This window comes from Chenopodium quinoa, unplaced genomic scaffold (assembly GCF_001683475.1).
Source record: "Chenopodium quinoa cultivar QQ74 unplaced genomic scaffold, ASM168347v1, whole genome shotgun sequence".
Taxonomy (NCBI): domain Eukaryota; kingdom Viridiplantae; phylum Streptophyta; class Magnoliopsida; order Caryophyllales; family Amaranthaceae; genus Chenopodium; species Chenopodium quinoa.
The window spans coordinates 82143-88142 of NW_018742461.1; the positions used below are offsets into that span (position 1 = coordinate 82143).

At 44.5% G+C, this 6000-nt stretch overlaps 1 long non-coding RNA gene across 1 annotated transcript; it reads right to left on the bottom strand.

Moving 5' to 3' along the window:
• Nucleotides 1-522: 522 nt before the first annotated feature.
• On the bottom strand, nt 523-1341 carry LOC110718419. Its single transcript, XR_002510909.1, has 3 exons — nt 1127-1341; nt 704-962; nt 523-609 (listed from the first exon to the last, which is right to left on the bottom strand). It is a non-coding gene; the product is annotated as an uncharacterized LOC110718419 (long non-coding RNA).
• Nucleotides 1342-6000: the final 4659 nt, after the last annotated feature.

Here is a 6000-nt window from a genome sequence, read left to right on the forward strand (position 1 = left end):
CCAAATTGCAGGATATTTCTTTGTGAAAAGTGATCATTTGCAGTTTATACCGTGAACAATTAAGTAAATTATAGAGAAGGGAATATGATTGCAAATTTGCAAGAGCAAAACTGTTTGGATTGAAAGACTGTTTTCTGAACTTTCATTAACTTTCTAAGTAAATTTATACTGTGTATATGTTCAAAAAGTACAAAAGAGGAAACAAAATTTTTCTAGAAACTACATACAAACATTTGTGGATTAGTTTGTTCTTGATGTTCATGTGACGATGAGTATTTGCAGCTAGTTAAGGAGGTAATTAATGCCTTCTCCAATTCCTTGGCTACACATCTTTGGACCACAGAGATTGTGTATTCCATAAATTTCGAATCACATGTCAGCCTAATTGGCCCTGAACTTGTTACTCCATACTCTTCCTCGGCTATTCTGAAGAGCTCTATGAAAATCTCACTCTTGAGATATGTCAAAGGTATCATAAACCTTTTACCATCTGCTGTGTAGACAACAAAGTGACCCTCATTAGCCATTAGTTGCGGCCAAGAGATCCTCTTCCTGCTGGCTGCTGCTATCTTACGCCATTTTCTTGCCATCTTGAGAAGCTTCTTTGTGCTGATCATGTTGTGGGTTTATGAGTGATGGAAAGAGAGTTTTTTTATGAGAAAGAAATTATAAAATCAAATAGATCGAAGAAATAGCTGCTTACTTGTTGAAAAGAGCTGAGGAAATGCTCAAGTTTTATAGCTTCAAACTGATGACAGAGCATTTCATTGGTGACAGCCTTGTTCTCAGCAGTTGGAAACAGAACCACGCGGTAATAAAGTTTGAGTTGCATTGGATGGTCCCAAAACAATGCAGCCCAAAAATGTCTCTTGATAAATTATATGAAGTATGACCCTCTTCTCAACCACTCAATCAATCTGCATAATATTGTCGTTCTCTGAAGCATATGGTGACCCAAACATCTGCATTTAATTAGTTGGTAAGTACATGGAAAATATTGAAGCAGGAAGTTTACAGTATAATAAAATATGTGGTTGCCAAGAACATTTTTCAATTATCAAGCAACATGTTTGGCCTATATGTTCTAAGCTCTGTCAGATAATAGTTGTCTGAAGGAAAAGTATACCAGACAAGGCCACCTGAATATCCACATGACTTTGCTTCGAAAGAAGGAAAACAAGGCTGATAATGATGAAGGGATATGTCTTCAGGTTGGAGCTATAAAACTTGATCATTTTCCAAAAGCCTTCTCAACTAAGCACAGCTAAATTCCTCACTAAAATTCAAATCAATTTCTCATCTTTAAGAAAACTCCCTACTTTCTCCACTTAAAAAACCCCTCAGCAGTATGATCAGTACTAAGAAGCTCATTAAAATGGTGAGGAAGTGGCAAAAATTAACAGCTGCAAGGAGAAGAAGGATTTCCTGGTCAAGACAAGTGACTGAAAAGGGTCACTTTATCGTTTATACAAGCGATGTAAAATGGTTCATGATTCCTTTGACATACCTCAAGAGCGAGATTTTCACAGAGCTCCTAAAAATGGCAGAGGAAGAGTTTGGAGTAGAAAGTTCAGGGCCAATTATGTTGCCGTGTGATTCAATTATCATGGAGTACGCAATCTCCATGATTCAAAAAAATGTTGCAGAAGACTTGGAGAAGGCATTAATCATGTCCTTAGCCACCTGTAGACACTCCTCATTGTCAAATAATTATCAAGTACAAACTAATCAACAATTGTTCATCTGTAGTTTTTAGGCACATTTCCTAGCTTTTTTGTAGAAAGCATACAGTTGTACAAATTTTCCAAGAGAAAGTTAATGAAATATTTAGCAAAATTTCATATCAAACAGTTTGATTATTTTAGCAACAGTTTTTCAAGGCACATGGTAACTGCAAATGATCAACAATATCATACAAAAACAAAGAAACATATAAGAACTTACAAGAAAAGAGGTTTTAATGCAGTAAATATGAACTAAATGAGAAATGACTGTCTAATAACAATATTGTGGCAGATATGCTATGTTTTAATTATTAACCATGCGGCATCTACATGAGAGTTGATCTTCAATCAAGAATGATACCAAACAATAAAAAAAAATTAATTTCACCATTACAAATTTCATGTCTTAAAATCATTCTTGCACAAAGACCAGCTGGTAGATCTATTGTACATTTCATAATCAGAAGAAATTAGGTGCATATGATAACACAATCAGCATATATGTTGACCTGAAGTATAACAGCAGCATGTCACGACTCACACATTCCCACCCCTCACTAGGGCCACAAGGCAGCAAGTTATAATCGTGGCCAGGGGGAATGCCCTTGGTGCATGGCTAGCAAGGCCAGAACACCCTTCCCCCTATAGAGCTTTATTTAGCTCCCTGCCATTTACCCTAGTGAACACGCCCATGACAGTAACACAATAATGGGCCATGGGCCGGGCTTAATGGACTCCAAATGAGCCCAAACTTGGTGGCCCATCGTTTTTGGGCCCAATAAAGATGATGGTGCAGCCAGAATTTGAAGATGAGGCCCACAACTTTCCAGAATGCACGTAGAGGTTCATGGTGCATCCGGAGGTCTCTAGAAGCCTCTAGGGACAACTTGTACATACTTGAGATGCTAGAACTTTGTAGATGGTTCTAGAATATTAGAAAGTGTATAGAGTTCTCTAGAACCCTCCATTTGAGGAGGTTAGGAAGCATCTAGGTTAGAACACTCTAGAAAGGGGTGTTGCCTATAAATAGGAAACCTCCCACCCATTCTTGCTCATGTACAAACACTTGTATTCTCTCAAGCATTTATAAAAAGCCTTCTTCCTTAAAGCTTTCTCATATATTCTCACTTGTGCTTTCCAAGCAAACCACACTTAACTAGCAACATCAATATTTAGCTTTGCTAAGCAATTGGGAGCCTTGACTAGTAGTCTAACGGGTGGTGACTCTAGTAGGCCGCGTGCAAAAGACTAAGGGAATTAGTCAGCGCGTGACACGTGGTATCAGAGCAACGTCGATCGTAGGGGCGGTCTGTTGCGTTTGTGTGCTAGCTGTTGTTAGAAGTTAAGTGCGGAAGTCAGGAGTATGGCACAAAAGGACGATGCCCATGCGTCCGTTGTGGAAGAGGGAAACACCAGTAAGAAAGCTAGCCGTACCACCTTGCTTGAGGAGAAGATGGTTAGCATGGTCCAGGCCATCTCGGAACACCGAGATAGCATTAATGACCTCAACGAACAGTACGATGATGTTGAGGCTAGGGTCAAGGGTCTTGAGTCCGGGACTGAAGAGGCGAAGGTGGAGACTCAGTCCTTGGTCAATCAAGTTGCTGGAGATATTAGGGCAGAGATGGCCCAACTGAAGGATCTCCTCATGTCCACCATTGACTCGGTGGAAAAGAGGATCGACTCGATGAAAGAGAAGATCGAGTCCTTGCACGCCGACGTAGTGCTGTGCAAGTCGGCAATGGCCGGGAGTGCCGCCGTTCGGGATGGACCTAGGTTGAAGGTCCCCGAACCGCCAAAGTACAACGGAAGGCGCGATGCTAAGGAGCTTGAGAACTTCATATGGAGCATCGAGAAGTACTTTGGCGCGATGCATTTGGACGATGATGCATCAAAAATCAACACCGCTACCATGTACTTGGGGGATGATGTCATCCTTTGGTGGAGAAGGCGCGAGACCGACATCAAGAAGGGTGTTGTCCAACTCCTGGGACGAGTTCAAGAGCGACCTCAAGAAGCAATTCTATCCAGAAAATTCGGAAGAGGTAGCCATAAAGAAGCTGCGTGGGTTCAAGGAGTACATCGAACAGTTCACTTCACTCATGCTAGAGGTGACCGAGATGCCGGAGAAGACTCAGCTTCTCTACTTTATGGATGGTCTACAACGATGGGCTGAGCAAGAGTTGAAGCGCCGAAACGTCCAAACTCTCGCTGATGCCATCGCTGCTGCCGAGTCCTTGTACGAGTTCAAGCAAGAACCAAAGAAGGAGAGAGGCAACAAGAGTAGCGGTAACAAGGGGAAAGGTGGGGGAGCCAAGCCCACCGAACGAAGCCACAACGGTAGCAAATCGTCTGAGAGGAAGGACAAGGACAAGGAGAAGTCCCACTCAGATCGGAAGTCAAAGCGCTTAGATTGCTTCCTATGCGGGGGTGATCACTGGGCTAGGGAGTGCCCACAAAGGAGGAAGCTAAACGCTATTATGGCTACATCACCTGGGGAATCGTCAGGGGACGAGGCACACATGGGGACGTTGCGCCTATGCAATAACGTGAAGGCCACGGTGGAGGAGCCAAAGGAGGACAAGGACCTGGCCAAGGTATGTACGCTACCCCGGGACAAAAAGCCATATCTTATGTTTGTTGAAGCCATAGTTGGGGGAAAGGCCTCAAAAGCATTAGTCGACACTGGTGCTACCCACAACTTTATGACGCTCAAAGAAGCCACAAGGTTGGGTCTCAAGTTCACCAAGAAGAGGGGTTCTTTGAAAACGGTGAACACTATTCCAACACCCATCCATGGTGTGGCTCGTGGAGTCCCACTTCAGTTGAGTGAATGGAAGGGGGCAGTAGATTTCACAGTCGTCGACATGGATGATTTCAACTTGGTGCTAGGATTGGAGTTTATGGACTCAATAAGGCCTTTCACGTTCGAAGAGGATGGCTCGCTGACCATCAAGAGGGGACAAGGAGCATGGTCAATCCCCGTTGCTCGAGAGGAAGCCGAAGCCAAGATGTTGTCCTCAATACAACTCGACAAGGGCATCAAGAGGAAGCAGGCAACCTTTTTGGCAACAATGGTTGAGGAGAAACCCGAGGTGCAACAGGAGATCCCAGTGGAAGTTTCTAGGGTTCTCAAGGAGTTTGAAGATGTCATGCCTCCGGAGCTACCCAAAAGGCTTCCCCCTAGAAGGGAAGTAGATCATGAGATCGAGCTGGAGCCTGGGGCAAGGCCTCCAGCCATGGCACCTTACAGGATGGCCCCACCGGAGCTTGAGGAGCTACGGAAGCAGTTGAAGGAATTGCTCGATGCTGGTTTTATTCAGGCATCTAAGGCACCATACGGGGCACCTGTTTTGTTCCAGCGCAAACATGATGGAAGCCTACGCATGTGCATAGACTACCGGGCGTTGAACAAGATCACCGTGAAGAACAAATACTCCATTCCCCTTGTGGCAGATTTGTTCGATCGATTGGGGAACGCCAGGTACTTTTCTAAACTTGATCTGAGGTCGGGGTACTGGCAAGTACGCATCGCCGAAGGGGATGAGCAGAAAACGGCATGCGTAACTCGCTATGGATCCTTTGAGTTCTTGGTAATGCCTTTCGGCCTTACCAACGCTCCGGCAACCTTTTGCACTTTGATGAATAAGATCTTCCAGCCTTTCTTGGATAAGTTTGTGGTCGTCTATCTAGACGACATTGTGGTGTATAGTAACACTTTGCAGGAGCATGTGCAACATCTGGCGCAAGTGTTCAAGGTTCTACGGGAGAACGAGCTATATGTCAAAAAGGAGAAATGCTCGTTTGCCCAAGATGAGGTGTCTTTCTTAGGGCACCATATCAAGGCTGGCAAGATTATGATGGAGCATGACAAGGTACGCTCCATCCAAGAATGGGGTGCGCCAAGGAATGTGTCCGAGCTACGGTCCTTCCTTGGCCTTGCCAACTACTATCGGCGATTCATTCGAAGCTACTCGGCCAAGGCAGCACCTTTGACCGATTTGCTCAAGAAGAAGGCCCAGTGGTGTTGGGACGAGAACTGTCAAAGGGCATTTGATGGGTTGAAGAAGACAGTCACGGAAGAACCCGTCCTTGCTTTGCCTGATTACTCAAAGCCATTCGAGCTGCATACGGATGCCTCCGATTTTGCCATAGGTGGGGTCCTTATGCAAGAAGGGCATCCCATTGCCTACGAGTCTCGCAAGCTAAACGATACGGAGAGGAGATATCCTGTCCATGACAAGGAGATGACGGCCATAATTCATTGCTTGCGGAT